At 40.4% G+C, this 17,190-nt stretch overlaps 1 pseudogene; it reads right to left on the reverse strand.

Annotated features, from left to right (window-relative positions):
* Positions 1-2,605: 2,605 nt before the first annotated feature.
* Positions 2,606-17,190, reverse strand: part of LOC123764532 (zwei Ig domain protein zig-8-like) — a 325,506-nt pseudogene continuing 310,921 nt past the window's right edge.

Here is a 17,190-nt window from a genome sequence, read left to right on the forward strand (position 1 = left end):
CTCTCTCTCTCTCTCTCTCTCTCTCTCTCTCTCTCTCTCTCTCTCTCTCTCTCTCTCTCTCTCTCTCTCTCTCTCTCTCTCTCTCTCTCTCTCTCTCTCTCTCTCTCTCTCTCTCTCTCTCTCTCTCTCTCTCTCTCTCTCTCTCTCTCTCTCTCTCTCTCACTTTTCCTAATGTCGCTTTGAATCACTTGTCTTTCTACAGTCCTTGTTGAATGAAAGGGAATTATCAGGGGAAAGCACCAATGGAAGGGAGAAGGGAACTATCAGGAGAATGCGCCTAGCCATTACGACTATATAGCACTGGGAAGGAGACAGGATAAGGACTTGGGATGGGACGTTGGGGAAGGAATTGTGCCTAACCACTTGGACGGCCGGGGATTGAACGCCGACCTGTATGAGGCGAGACCGTCCAGCCCAAGTGGTGGTAGAGCGATAGTCTCTCCTATTCTTGATGCTATTGACGGGGCTCGCTTTAGGCCGTTCTGCTCCAGTGATGGCATTCTGGGGGTTATAGAGAATCTTTTCAATATCCTGCGACTCAGACGGAAATCAATTATCTTCCCAGCTTGCTTTCTGTATTTGATAACTACTTATTTAAGTATCTAGTGAGGTCACTGGACTTCACCGCCTCATATCCTGTACGGAAGAAGTCATTGCGATAGCAATTTACTTTAAAGATTATATTTAAGGACGCTTTGAATTTCCCAAAGTATTATTTTGGTGAAAAAATCAATTAATTTAAAAACGTTAATAGCCCTCCAAAACACAGCAGAATATGACGTTGATGACATTAGAATAAGGAGGAGACATGTAGCCAAGTTGTGCCATGAGGTTTTAAAAATAGTAATTAAAATAGTTATCAAATGATCTTTCGAGTTTGGAACAGAGGAAGTCACATTCACTGAATATATCACAAGTTGTGTCGTGTATAAGAATGTTGCACACAGCTTTCATTACGACTCGAAAAATAATTTGCTAAGTTGCTAAAACATAGACATCAATCAAACAATGCCCGTCTAAAAGAGCTAAATATGTTCAGTCTTGAGAGAATAAGTATAACAGGCAAGAAAAACAAGTATTTAAGATCGTTATAAAGCATAAAACTATTGTCCAAGAAAAAATCTATTTTTTAATGTCTAAAAACACTCGAACTGATGCATTTCAGAGTAAAAACAAACGTTTTCATGCAAACATTTTCCCTCACATGAAGCAAAATCTTTTATCTAATCAAATAGTAATCACGTAGAACAGCTCACCACACGAAACAATTTATTGTAATTAGCGTTTCCACTTTTAACAATGTAATTGGTAAGTAATTCCTCTATAATCCACGCCTTACCAAGGTTACATAAACATTCTAATTTAGATCTAATGGTCTGTTGCTCATTAAATTCCTTTGAAAGTTATAACATTTAGAGATTAGGTAATTATCAATATAAAATTCTAAGCCATTAACACAATATAACACTTGGAAGGGATATGATTTTGGAATAGGCCGGAGGGAAGGAATGGTTTCCCGACCACTTAGACGGTCGGGTATTGAACGCCGACCTGCAAGATGCGAGACCGTCGCTCTACCGTCCATATTTTAGGGACAGGACATTGCTGCAATAATGTTTTGTTTATATCTTTTTATAGGTTATTCAATTTCTATGAAAGACAATGTCTATTTGTTCGAGAATGCATGACAGACGCTTGCGGATAGCCTCGTAAAAGTTAGCATGGTTACACATGATTTATTGGGAGTGTCGTAGAGTGGTTGGGCTCCTCCATCACGAAGTCTATGGATCTGAAAGGAGAATCTCCAAGTCCTCATACTTTAACACAAGATATCAAAATAATTCAGATACTGTATTGTTTTAAAAAAAGATACTTTCAGGTGACAGATTTTCATTCTGGTCACAACATTTTGGTTACATTGAAAAGCAATGGAGTGTGTGAGCAAGGAGAGAGGAGATGGGGAGAAAGATTTGTGCAGGCAGGGAGTGAGGAGACAGAGGAAGGCCATGTGTGTGGACAGAAAGTAGACGGAAAGGGCGTATGTGCGTGTGCGTGTGCGTGTGTGTGTGCGCGTGTGCGTGTGCGTGTGCGTGTGTGTGTGCGCGTGTGTGTGTGTGTGTGTGTGTGTGTGTGTGTGTGTGTGTGTGTGTGTGTGTGTGTGTGTGTGTGTGTGTGTTGGGATGGTGTAGACGGGGAAAATACATGTGTGCACTGGGAGGAATGAGACAGGAGAAGTACTTGCATGTGCTAGGAGGGAGGAGACGGAGGAATGGTGTGTATGTGCTGGGAGAGAATGTGGGAGACCATATAGAGGGTTCCTTAGGGACATGGGAGGGGGTGTGTGGGACGATAGGTAAGTGCTGGTAGACAGGTGCTCAGGTAGAAGATAGGGGAGGGAGGGGAATGCAGATGGTGTGAAGATATTTTCATTGATAATGATGGTGTATTGAAGATTATTACTGCGATGGAACAATACAGTGAGAGGCAACAAGAAGAGAAACATGAAAAGAGTATGGGGAAAACCAGGGCACTGGGTCGACCCGGGCACCGCCGGGTATCTAATCTAGATGACGTATAAAGGGAGAATAAATATGAACTTTTTTTTTATAAATATTTATTGGGGATTATAACTACAGTAACAAAGCTAGTGAGAAGCGGTGGTACAACCTTGGCTACAGGTGGTGAACTGTGCATGAACACGATAGATGTTGACTTAATGCTTGAACAAACTGTTCCTAGTTAAACATAGGCTCTGTTCTGCTTTTGAACAAGACCTGTGTTTTATTTGCACGTGAACAAGACAATGATTCATATGAACTTGGGCATAATAGATGTTTTATTTGCACGCGAACAAGACATAACATTGCACTGTTCTTGAATAAAAAAAAAGACAGGCACGATGCTGCGAGACAGAAACTGTACTCTACTTTAGACAGATTCAGAACCTGAACAAAACCCGACAGGTTTAAGACTGGTTCCGTTTACCCATCACAACATCTTCGTTGCATCTTCGTCTCAGAAACCGAACTGTCAACATCCTTTTGTACCAATCCTTGGCAGACATTTCTAACACTGATGAATGGCTTCTATGTACATCACATGTAATATATATATATTTGTATATGTGTGTGTGCTTACTCTACGATACAAGGGACACCAATATACATGTAAATAAATGATTCTTCGTGATCCTTCAAGTATTTGAGGATTTGTAATGACACACACACATTATAATGGGTTTATAAAACAGCAGTATCTCACACACACACACACACACACACACACACACACACACACACACACACACACACACACACACACACACATACACTGCAGTATTGAGCGCCTCAGTGCTGCTCAGTATTACAAAGTAAGAAATGACAGGCCTGATGTTACGACATCATGGGCCAAGTCAGGTGTTATGACATCAGGTCAAGTTTTAAGTCGTCATAAGTCAACACGTGACGCCATGTGAGACTGTGGTGGTGATGATGGGGTGGGGGAATGTGTTGGGATGTGTTGGGTAGGCTACTCTTGGTTGTAATGTGTTCGATGGGATGTGTTGGGTGGAATTTGCCTTTGATGTTGACGGAGTTCTCTCTTGGGTTCCATGAGACACACACACTGTCAACATCAAAGGCCAAGGACTGTTCAGCACTCTCCCGCTACAAGCAAGGATCGTAGCTGACCGGCCTCTCGCGGCGTTCAAAAAGACCTCGATGAACAACTCTTAAAGATACCTGATCAACCAGGCTGTGGTTCATACGTCAGGCTGCTCGCAGCTGCTTTCAGCAATCTGGTTGATCAGATCAACCAGGAGGCATGGTTGGTGATCGGGCTGTTGATCCTCTGATTAATCGCAAGGTAGGGTGGGATATGCAGTGTGGGTGGTGTAGGGTGGGTCCTATAGGTGGATGGTGTATGATTGATGCTGTAGGGTGGGTGGTGTAGTGTGGATCTTGTAGGAGGCATCCTGTAGGGAAGATGCTATTAGGGTGAGTGGTGTGGTGTTGGATGTGACTGGGTGGATGTAGGGCTAGTGACAAGGTAATGGTCTCAACTGTAGGCAAAAGATGGCACGATATAACGTTCATATTTAGGAATGTTTGAGTGTAAAGTCTTTGGTAGACTTTGGTCGACGTCTGCACACGACCTAACGTCTTAGATCGGGTCAGACGTTGAGGCAAGAAATGACGCCTCTGACTGCCTCGGTCAGACGTCTGTGGCAAAGTGATGTCTTGTAATTAAGTAGATCATCTTAAAACCAAAAACATGGAACCTTGTCAAAGATCGACATCCATGGGTTAAGTGGACTCGGCATCTATGGTACAGGATGCTCCAGTCTGGAATAGAGGTAGGCCGAGACGCAGGATCCATCTTTGAGCGGTCCAGCGTTACAGGACGACCAGTAGGTTGTAAGTAGAAGGTAGAGAAAGCGAACGACGGTTGTGGCCTTAGAGGCGATGCGAGTCGTGTGGGTTGGGTCTGACATAGCTACTGACTCCAGCTCACTCGTCCTTCACTAGATCATCATCTGTGTGCTGGTATGGTGGTAGTGGTGGTGATGGGGGCGAGGAGCAGCAGCACCTGCAGCAGCGACAGCAGCAGGAGGGAGGCTCCTTGGACGACGCTGATTCCCCGGCTTGTCTGCATGGCTGCCGGCTGCTCTCCTGCAGACACAAGGGAAGATCATTCAAGTGTATACAGTTATAAATTTATTTTTGCATTTGAACAACAGTTTCGTTACTTAAGGAGATGGTGGGGAGAGGAAGCACAAAGAACGAGCTCTGGCAGTGAAGGATTCGAACCTGCGCTGACAGAGCTCACCCTACTGGCTACTACAGTATTAGTACCACTCCACCAGCAATTGTGTGCTGTATAGGTGTTGGTCCTGGACCTCGCATGCTTTCACCGAGGTCCCATGACCAACCAACACCCGGCAACACTTGTGGTGGTGGGTGTCTCACACACAATTTTTCTAATACTAGAGCATTCTGAGATTGCGATGAGGGTTAGAATAAGATACCAAGGCAAATTAAATAAATGGTCCATGGTTACTAGAGTTACGTGAGTTAAAGCTTGAGTTTAACTCAAGTACAAAACAAAGAAACTAGGCCATAAGTAGTAAATCACAAGATGAAGTTAGAATTGTTCAGAGTTATGCTTCAAGACAAGTACCCGAACGGAATGATATGATTAATGTGTAAAAACTACAGGAATTAAACCTCATGTTGTTCAGAGACTTTAGAGTTAAGAGAGAGGTAGTTACCACATCCAGAATTATTTGGGAATTGATAAGGTAGATAATGCCAGTTTATTTAGCACAAGTGGAACTCGTGTAAGGGAACAATGCTGGAAACTGAGCACCCAAATAAGCAACAGAGATATTAGAATTTGGCTTTCTTTTTCAGAGTAGTTAACAAATAGAATGCATTAGGACATCATATGGGGGAGGCAGACTCCATATTAAAATGTGGATATGATAGAGCCATAGAGCCCAATAGGTTCTGAAACCTGTACACATCATACGATCGGATGTTAAGAAGCGGAATGCAGGCGATGAGTCACAATAACGTGGCTAAAGTATGTTGACCAGACCACACACTTGAAGGTGAAGAGACGACGACGTTTCGGTCCGTCCTGGACCATTCTCAAGTCAACAATCGACTTGAGAATGATCTAGGACGGACCGAAACGTAGTCACCCCTTCACCTTCTAGTGTGTGGTCTGGTCAAGAAGCGGAATCAAACAGCCGAAGCTCATTCCCCTGTATGGACAATTAGGCCACTCGACACCCTGATAACTGACCTTCGACCACATTGATGAACACAAAGGCCGGCTGGCCCGACGTGGGTCAGCAGGTGTAGTTTCCGGAGTCCTTAGGGCTGGCCTCCCTGATGGTCAGGTGGGATGTAGTGGCTTCGTTCTCCTCCCTCGTGGTAATCCTCACGGGTCCCTCGTAGTCTAGGATGTTCTTGTTGTGATACCAGTACACAGCCCTGTCCACGAGAGAGTTCAAGAACTGTTCAAAGTGATGATTATATGTAGCATCACAATCTAATCTAACTTAACCTAACGTAACTTAAGTTAATTTTACATGACGAAAACAGTGGTGACCTGACTTGTGTATTGCTCTCGTGGTGACCTATCATGTGTGTTGATCTGGAAATGACAGAACCTTCATGTTGAATTTGTAGTGACCCACATTATATGTTGATCTTGTGGTGACCTACTATGCATGTTAACCTCGTCGAGTTTCATACATGTTCACTTAGTGGTGACCTACCCTACATGTTCACTTAGTGGTGACCTACCCTACATGTTCACTTAGTGGTGACCTACCCAACATGTTCACTTAGTGGTGACCTACCCTACATGTTCACTTAGTGGTGACCTACCCTACATGTTCACCTAGTGGTGACCTACCCAACATGTTCACTTAGTGGTGACCTACCCTACATGTTCACTTAGTGGTGACCTACCCAACATGTTCACCTAGTGGTGGTCTACCCTACGTGGTTCACCTAGTGGTGGTCTACCCTACGTGTTCACCTAGTGGTGGTCTACCCTACGTGTTCACCTAGTGGTGGTCTACCCTACATGTTCACCTAGTGGTGATCTACCCTACATGTTTCACTTAGTGGTGACCTACCCAACATGTTCACTTAGTGGTGACCTACCCAACATGTTCACTTAGTGGTGACCTACCCTACATGTTCACTTAGTGGTGACCTACCCAACATGTTCACTTAGTGGTGACCTACCCTACATGTTCACTTAGTGGTGACCTACCCAACATGTTCACTTAGTGGTGACCTACCCTACATGTTCACTTAGTGGTGACCTACCCAACATGTTCACTTAGTGGTGACCTACCCTACATGTTATCCTAGGGTTACCTACCATACATGTTGACCTGGTTGATGATGCAGGTGAGGTTGATAGTACTTCCGGCCTTCACGTACTCGGGGCCGATGATTGTAGCACTGGACTCTGAAAAGCACCGAGTGTTAGTGACTGGGCACATGTGGACATACTCCAACAACACCACTTGCGTGTTACATTTAATTATAACATACGCTTAATAATTAGACTTTTTTGATAATTTTGTGGCAATAAGTGCATAATGTTTTATACTATATTTAGGAAAACAAGAATTAAAAAATTATCATTTTAAGTCCATTCATTATGATATTGATAAATTCGTCTTAGCGTAGAATTAGCCATTTCTCAACACACACTTTTCTTTGAAGGGCACTCAGACCAACCCATGTTGTACATGTACAGGATAAAAAAAAATGGGGAAAAATTGGGTGAATTTAGACCCCAAGCAGCCGACTTTAAACAGACATACACTTTCATGTATAGGTATAAATTGTTGGAAGTAAATGTGTCATAGATAAGAATGAAGGACGTAACGAGTTCCGCCACAGCTAAAGAAACTCAGCTCACGAAACAAGAAACACAATAAACTAGAACTTTGAAAAACATGGAAGAGTCTGAAGAACCTACTGATGGAGAGGAAGAGGCAGCAGAGGAGGAGGAAGGAAAGGAGTAAGAGAAGAGGAAAAGAGAGAAGTGAAATAACAGAAGGATTGGGGGCACCTACAAGCAACAAACTCGAGAGAGGGGGGGGGGAAGAGTGAGTTAAGAGATACATATAACCTAGAATTTATTCTGCATTGCAAGCCTGGTTAACCTTTTGTGTGGAGGTAAACGTATTGGGTCGCTTTAATTAGTCCGCGAGCGGGAGAATTTACTGACCTGATTATCTGAGATATTAAGTTCATATTTGGTCATAAATCACATAAAATTATAATGAAATAATCCCGCTCGTCCATAAATATCAGTAATCAGTTGAACGATAATCATATAAGCAACTCACCAAGGAAAAATATATAGTTTGCACAAAATTTGGTCATAGCGTTTTGGTAATTTATCTTGTGCTTAAAATCTCGCTGATTGTCAGGTTAAAGTAAACAAAAAAAATACTTTTTTGTTTACGTTTAGAAAACAACAACAAATTAGACCAATAGCTAAAAAGACAGAGCCCAAGAGCTTACACTCGGCCCGCTAGACAAAATTAGATGTGTACTATATATATTTACTAATGCATAAAAATAAAACAATGGCACTACGGGCTCACCATAGCCCGTGCTACTTGCTCCAGGTAGCGAATCTTTAACAACAGCCTAAAAGGTAATTTACAAACACTGTTTTCCTTCAACAAATTCTTTCCTCGTTGCAAACTGAATTAGTTAATGAAAGTCGCTGAGATAGAACTCCTTAGGAGAACTTTTTTACACCCAAGTGATGACCAAGCAAATTATTTTTTAAGCTGGGTTATTAATTAACTTAACTGAATATATTATCAAACAAAATCCATTGAATTTCAAGTGTTTAATTTTGTTTTATCTTTAGCTTTTCAAATGATTAATTTGGAGTTGGGGGTCAGGTAAATATAGACACACGAGTACACATTAAAATGTGTACACAGTTACACATAAGGCACTAAGGTAAGAAGTGAACCAAAGCACAGATACATGATGGTATATGTTCAATATATATGAGGTACATGTTCAATATATACATGATGGTACATGTTCAATATATATATAATATATATTGCACGTATTTTCGTGAATATTCTCCGTTTTCCTTACTTGTTTCTTCACTTAAGAAGTTGAAAATATTGCTCTCCAAAGTTATCTTTAAAGCTGTTTTGACCCGACGCTAAAAGATGCGTTTCGCTAATTCTTGTTAACGAAAGTTTCTTGTTGTATGATATATTCCCTTGGATGAGGTGATGGGAATGAGGTGATGGGGGGGATGAGGTGAATGTAAGCCACCTCATATATAGGTTCATTGTATCGTGTCAATCTCCTGTTTGCATGATGGATGATGCGGAATTTTGCATGTTCCGTCGTGTTCTGCAAGTTGGCAGAGTGTAATTTGGTGCTGATTGGCTATTGATACATGACTTGGTTTGCTCGATGTCTGAGGCCTCGTCAATGTTCAGTCTTCTCTTGTCGCTGTATCAGTCGATTATTTTGGTGTATTTTGACCAAACCACACACTAGAAAGTGAAGGGACGACGACATTTCGGACCATCTGGAAATGGTCCAGTACGGACCGAAAAATCGTCGATCCTTCACTTTCTAGTGTGTGGTCTGGTCAACATACTTCAGCCACGTTATTGTGACTCATCGTCTGATTATTTTGGTGTAGTTTGTGAGAATATCTTTGATGATTATCTGGTTATGTATAGATACTAGTTAAAGAAACATATAGTCTCCATACCTACATTCATATAGTGTCTCTACGTACATTCATATAGTCTCAATACGTACATTAATATAGTCTCTATACAAAACACGTAAATTCAGTCCAGCCTCTCTTCTCACTGTCAGAAAAAATGAACGCCAACCCTCAGATTCAAAACAGAACGTTTCTCTGTGAATGTCATTAACATAATAAAGATGTTCTGATCTTTGCCCCTAATGTTTTATTAGTAATGCTGTCCGGGAGAGGGGATGGTGTTTGAGGAAGGGGGGGGGAGGGGCGTGAAAGCGAGACAGAGAAGTAGAGAACTAGAGAGAGAGAGAGAGGGAGGGCGAGACCCCTGGTAACATCGGGTATCAGCCATAGTGTATCAATATTATTAGAGAGAACGTGTCTGTCTGTCCAAAGTTGTTGGCCAAACACTGGGATTTATCGCCCCCCTTAATTTTCAGGGGAATGATCTGGGCTCGGGACGGAGATAGGCTGATCCGGGTAGGCCTAAGTTAAGAACTTAAAAAAAATATTATTAGTTATTAATGACAACAAGCGATTTTCATGGAGTCAAATGTGAAATAACTTGAAGATTTTATAAATATTGTAACATTACAGTTTTCAGTGCTTTTTAACAATTAAATTTCAATGAGACGGAGAAGGGGAGAGGTGCAGGGGAGAGGGAATGGTGGAGTACTGGGAGAGGATCGATAAGTGGAAGAGGAAGAGGGAGGTGAAGTAGTTAGGGTGAAGGGGACGATTTTGACCAGACCACACACTAGAAATTGAAGGGACGACGACGTTTCGGTCCGTCCTGGACCATTCTCAAGTCGATTGTCGACTTGAGAATGGTCCAGGACGGACCGAAACGTCGTCGTCCCTTCAATTTCTAGTGTGTGGTCTGGTCAACATACTTCAGCCACGTTATTGTGACTCATCGCCTGCAAGGGGACGATTGGTTGTATGAAGAAATGTTCTGACCTCTCCATACTGCCTTGTTGTTTGAGTATCATCAGGCGCCTAGGTAATGTCCAATAGTTTGGCCTCACCCAGGGAGCCGGCCGGCCGAGCGGACAGCACACTGGACTTGGGATCCTGAGGTCCCGGGTTCGATCCCGGGCACCGGCGAGAAACAATGGGCAGAGTTTCTTTCACCCTATGCCCCTGTTACCTAGCAGTAAAATAGGTACCTGGGTGTTAGTCAGCTGTCACGGGCTGCTTCCTGGGGGTGGAGGCCTGGTCGAGGACCGGGCCGCGGGGACACTAAAGCCCCGAAATCATCTCAAGATAACCTCACTATAGGCATATGAAATTTTGGCATCAGCCTATAATAGTCTTGATCTAGGTCATGGGGCATGAAACACATGGGCCAGTAGAAACTATTCACTCCAGCGATAGTAGGAAAACATTATTTTCCGCGAATGCTACAGTGGGACTTGCTAGCTTTATAAGATCATAGACAAAATTCTTATTTCTAAGAAAAAATACCATCTGGTATTAAGTTGCCATAAGCAGTCAATCCTCGGTTGAGGGATTGATTAAATGCTAGTGATTTGAATATGCTCGTTCTTTGATAAGAGACCATTTTTCAATGTAAACAATATTCGATAATTTTTTTTTTTCAAATAAATAATAATATTGACAGAGCTTATTATTTTCCATCATGAACAGAGTAAATTTGAGCATGTTCGATACAAGTATAAATATATCAAAGGGACATATCAGGCACAATGACATATGTAACAACATATTTTATAACCAATTAAATATTTTCCTATATTATGCACCCAATACCATCCCGTGGGCTGTGAAGGAAAGGGTTATATAAGCATTTATAACCTAAAATATTTCTGGTGACTTTAATGTAATCCAATTTTATACAACAGGAGCTAAAGAGAAGCACATGAGAAAATCCCTTGATAAAGTGTCTGGAGACTGAAAGCCAGGCATTACGACCCATTATAAATGAGTGGTAGCAGAGAGCAGCAGAAAACTGCCGAACAAATAGGCCAATTTTCATATTTACAAAGCCTTTGTTATCATTTTGGGAGAGGCTTTCGTTAACAATTTATCAGTGGTAACCTAATCTTGATTGATGAATGGATTACTGTTATATTCATCAACTAAAATAATTTGTATTTACAATAAATATATTAAATTACAAACACACTTATCAAACACAGTCTAAAAAAACAAGACGTTTTTATTAAAAACAAAATAACTCTTAAAGAATCATGCTCTAATATTCCTGAATAGTTTCTCACTACACCAAACCCGAGATTTTTAGATCATGTGAGGTCCAAAACTTCTTCAAAGCCTTCGATGCAAGCACTTGTGAAAGCCACTCTCAGATAGCTGCAGTGAATAAGATGACAGATGTTACGATTAAGAGGTATATCGGGTATATCAAAATATAACTTGCTGTGAAGCAGTCGTTCGGGTCCTGTGAAGTTATGTGGCTCATGTTCAGCCTGTGAAGATAAACATAAGTGTTTCAAGACTTGTGGAGGTTACACTGGTTCAGAGGGCAGTCCTGTGAAGTGATGCTTTGGATGAGGTTTCAAGTCCTTTGCAGAGATATTTTGATTTATGTTTCAGGTCCAAGGAAGTGAACTTTTTTGTATGTTTCAGGTCCAATAAGGTGATTTTGTTACTATTTCTGGTCAGTAAATTAAATCCTGGTGATATTTCAGCAACTGTGATACATGGATGATGATCTGGTCCTATGAATGGGTATTATAATTGCTATTTCAGGTGTGATGAAATGATACTTTGTTGATATTTCCTGTTCCTTGAAATAATACTTGGTTGATAGTTTAAATCACAGGTTCTCTGAAGTTATGATGGTCATGGATGTCCTGTAGTGTGTTACAAAGCTAATTGTTCACACCCGGGGTTTCTAGTCAATAAGGAACGCTTAATAAGAGGAATTATTACTCAGTGGAAATTAGCGTTACACTTATCTCTTGAACTCTGAAGTTTTCTGAGCCATCTAGTGTATGTGTGATGTTATTTACCACTTAATAAGAAATTATTTAGGAGTTTTTCTTGCGTATTTTCTGTTTTCCCCTTTCGTTATCAAACTCTGTGGCTGGAAAAAGGAATAATGAGTTTTTTTTTGTGTGAGAGTGCGTATGCGCGCGTCTGACCTGCCCAACCTATCCATACTCCATAATTTGGAATTTACATGACCGATTTTAAGCTCCCGGGACCCGCCTCTCGGTCAACCTTAGCCTATTTCAACGTCAACCTTCTTGTTATTCATCATATTGATAATTAAATTTTTTTAAATTACCTTTAAATATTTGCACTTCTAGTTCGTTCCCTGCTCCATTGCATTGCAGCGATGGCTAAGCATCTTGCAGGGTCGGCGTCTGACTCTTGACGGTTCGAGTGGTTGGCTAATCTTATTTTACTCTTTAATCCTATCACAACTCTTTGTACTCACGTCCCTTCCACTTGTTACATAGTTATATTGCCTTGGCATATTCTCATGGTAATTTCCTTGCCTCATCTTCACCTCTCGCTCTCCCCAACATTTTCTCAACTCCTTTTAATGGTCATCACTCTGATGACTTCCTGTAACACCATGGATATATACCTTTTCCGCTAACTATCCCTAGTAGTAGTAGTAGGCATCCATCAGTCTCAGGAGACTATGGAGTTGCGCTTCTGGTTGTCGGTCTGGAATGGACTCACCAGGGCGCAAAGCCTGGGTAGGTTGATTCGGGGGAGATGCTGTTACCCAGGCAGCAGGTCCTCCCTCTCCACGGCGCTGAAAGTCTCAAATAAAAATTACCCCACCTAAGCACCCCCGTAACCCCCTTCCCTTTTAACCCCCCTCCCCCCCAACCCCTGCTAAACCATTTGCAACACTCTGCAACACCCGCCACTTACCGACGACGTTGAGTGCATAGGACATGTACATTTGGGCTCAGTGTTGACCTGACACTCGTAGATTCCAGCGTCCCTCAGTTGAGCGAACCGGATCTGTAGCGTCCAGTTCTCAGACTTGTCTGGGTGGATCACCTGTGAAAAAGTACTGGCATGAAACTTCTGTGAGTGAGGGAGATATAAAAGGGTAGAAGGGGAGAGAAGATAAAAGAGAGAAGAGATACAAGGGCCAACAGCTTCAAGCTCAACAAGCTACAATGTAGGACAAAAAACAGATGGTTTATCATCCATAGGGATATACAACCATGGAACCGCCTACCTGCCGATGGCCGTAAAGGCCAAGATATTAGTGCAGTTCAAAATTCCAGTTGGGAAAAATGCTCAAGAAAATTGGGGGGATCTATTACAAGCCGCTGGCCTCCTGTCCAGGCCGAGGGCATTAGATAGATGGCGACCCTCAGGTAAATTCAGGCATACCATGTCATTGGATGGTTTTTTCTCACCTGATGGTTATTTGTTTATAGCTGCATGTATTAATTTTGTTTCTGTTTCTGCCGTCTGTTCTGTTTCTATTCGTGTTCTGTCCTCAGTTCTGTTTGTTATATTCTGTCCCCTGTTCTTTGTTTTGATTCTTTATATTTGTTAGACTTTGGGGTGGAATATTCTCTTTCCTTTCTCTTCCTTCATTTCATCAATTCCTCCTCTCATCATCTCCATTTGACTTGTTTCGTCATTTTTTGCATGTCTTCTCCATAAATTTATCCACCATTTCCACATTACCAAGTTATTCAATCTTACATAATTTTTATTTCTGTAATGAAATCTCATTTCTCTGCTCCTATGAATCCTTGTCTTTGTTTTTAATTCTGTAATGTAGTGAAAACCACAGGTTACTATGGTCGAAAACTCGTTTGGGATTCTACGATTCACGATCTTAATGTCCTAGTCTTTTGTGAGAAAATGGAGTCCAGCTGATAAAGTGAATTCCCTTTCACTTCCTTCGTGGCATTTGTTTTTTACTTACTGTGTTAGGATGTTCCGTTTCATAGCTTTCACTAATTTTACGTTCCATGTTTCTTCTCGGGGAGTCGATCACGATAATCCATAATCAGCAGCTTTACTTTATTCTGCTTTGTTTTGTATTCAGCAACCTTATTGCTGTATGGGTCGTTTGTTTCATGTTGCTGATTGACATATCACCCACACAGGTGTGTGTGTGTGTGTGTGTGTGTGTGTGTGTGTGTGTGTGTGTGTGTGTGTGTGTGTGTTTGTGTGTGTGTGTGTGTGTAAGAGCTTGTCCATATGTTCATTAAATACACATTCTCCCTTTTCAAAAATTGCAATACAAGATAATTATTCAATAGAATTTTAGTAATGTATCTATATATTATGCAACAATGAGAAAAGGAATTAACAAAAAATTCCACAAATTACATGATCATTTTAAATTGCAATAAATATTAAATCCATAAGTGATACAGTGGGAAAACAATTTCCTTTTTGAAACTATTAATATTATTTCATTATTATAAATAAATAATGTCGTCTCACAGACATAATATCAATGGATAAAATCCCACACATATGTCTTTGTACATTTGATGTAAAGATTTACACCAAGTCTTTCGCAACGACTAAAGCATTCTAATTAGCCATTGAGATTTAAGTCTCACCTTAATCACACACTCAGACATTGACAAAGCACTCAGAAGAGTGCAAAAAACTGTCTGTAAATCTTTAAATAAAATACACAAATAGATAAGTGTGGTTTTTGCACCTTACATTATAAATATTAATCTGTTTTCATATTTTAACTCTCTCTGTCTCTCCCTGTCTCTGTCTCTCCCCTGTCTATCCATTTTCTTTCCCCATTTCATTTCCACAAATCCCTTATATCCTACTTCACTACTTCCGACCCACCGGCCTGGTACGCACCTGAAGCGCTGGTCTGAGGCGAAAACCACCATTCCTGAGCTCATAACGTGTAGGTCTCTCTTCCTGATCCACGACACTTGCTGAAATAAACACAGTAGGATGAGGAACTATGCGTTACCTGAGGTTTATACTGTGTGGGATTTGTGTTATATGTAATTTATTTTTTTACTGGTCATCCTTCCATTGGTATTGGAATGACTTCATGATAAGAGGAGTGGGAATATTATCATTATTATCAGATGTAGTGGTAGTATTAGAAGCAGTAATCGGTAAAGAACTATGTGCGATTAATTGATACTTTGTATTGGTAAGTTATCTATGCAAATCATTACAGTTGTGATCGGATTGAACAGATGTTCAGCCGAACAAAAATTGTAGGTTACACAGTAATCAGACTTGTATTGACAAAACATGATATATAAGAATATAATAACCATATATATAAATATTTAATTAAAGTTATTCCATTGTCTCAAAATGATATTTATATGTAACATAAGTTTATAATAATTTAATTAGACTATCAATCCCATTTAAACATTATTAATAAAAAAACAAAACTAAAAGATGAATTAATAAAATTCATTAAAAATTAATATTAGTTAATAAAAATATACTATAGACTTCAATAAATTTGTAATTTTTATCACTTCTTTTGTTTGTCGATAAAAAAAATTACGTTGAAGAAGTTGATAAAAATTACAAGTTTTTGAAGTCTACAGTATATTTTTATTCTACTTCTGAGGCTTTATTAAGTGGAGTCACAAAAGAGATGTACAAACAGAAAGATGTGTATATACTCGCTGTAGACATAAGAGCTAACTAGAGTATACATGATTATTTTGGTTATGCGAACGCACAAAAAACTCATCATGAAACATTCAATACACAAAAACAATCAAAATAATTGTTCTAAGGATTTTGTTAGCCCCATATTCAACCCTTCGATATGAAGGTAATACTGAAGCGGTTTGGATGAGGATTTGGTGCTGGCAGACTCAAGCTTCCTCATACTCCTAAATCTGAGAAGTACCGTGAGCCTCACGAAGCTTAGGAGGATTAAGCTGCCACTGAGGTCGCTAGGGACTCTGCGGTCGTGTGTTCTTAAGTTGTGTTTGAGGGAGGGTTGGGCTCAAGCTCATGGGTCGCGTTAAAGATTAGGCGGTAGTGCGTGTGTGTGTCTGTGTGTGTGCTCACCTATTGTGCTTGCGGAGGTTGAGCTTTGGCTCTTTGGTCCCGCTTCTCAGCTGTCAATCAACTGGTGTATAGATTCCTGAGCCTACTGGGCTCTATCATATCTACATTTGAAACTGTGTATGGAGTGTATATGAGTCAACATACTAGAAGAAATAGATTGGCTAGAAAGGCCGGGTCCAAGAGCTAATAACGAGATTCTGCAGAAAGAAATAGCAAATAGTAAAGACATACACATATATGTATATGCTGTATATATTGTGGGATATTTGGGTTTGATTCTGATTAATTAATAATTAAAGTAGTAAATTAAATTACGAAGGACCACCCGCTTTTTAAAGTAAAGAGGGAAAACTGAGAATTTCTGATCATTAGATAAAATTCTAGAGAAAACCAGTGACTATGGATATGACTAGAAAGTATGATCATAAGAATAATTAATGGGCTGTATTATTAAAAACCAAACCTCAAACACCTACATTGGGGGGTTATTACTGGAGGTCAGTACGTCCAGGAATCAGTGTGGTTCGTTCACTAATTCTATTAATAATAATCTAATCCTATAATTAATGTTGAATATAATCTGATTCATACAAAGAAGAACATGAATATGAGCATAATAATGAGTTACAGTAAATCACACATTATGTTGTACATTCTGAATGTATCAAATTGCAAAGTTATGAATAAAAAGAAATAAGCCTTAGCTGGTAATAGATTCCTTTAGATAACCCTGGCAGTCCTCTTAATCTCCAAGTCTGGCACACCGACGAATGACACGGTTAACATGGAGAAGACAGCATGAGGAATTCGTCTCTCGAGCTGCAAGATAAATAACTACCAGTAGCAATTGATTTAACTACTCAATACATATTCAAGATTATTAATATCTAC

This window comes from Procambarus clarkii, chromosome 79 (assembly GCF_040958095.1).
Source record: "Procambarus clarkii isolate CNS0578487 chromosome 79, FALCON_Pclarkii_2.0, whole genome shotgun sequence".
NCBI lineage: Eukaryota > Metazoa > Arthropoda > Malacostraca > Decapoda > Cambaridae > Procambarus > Procambarus clarkii.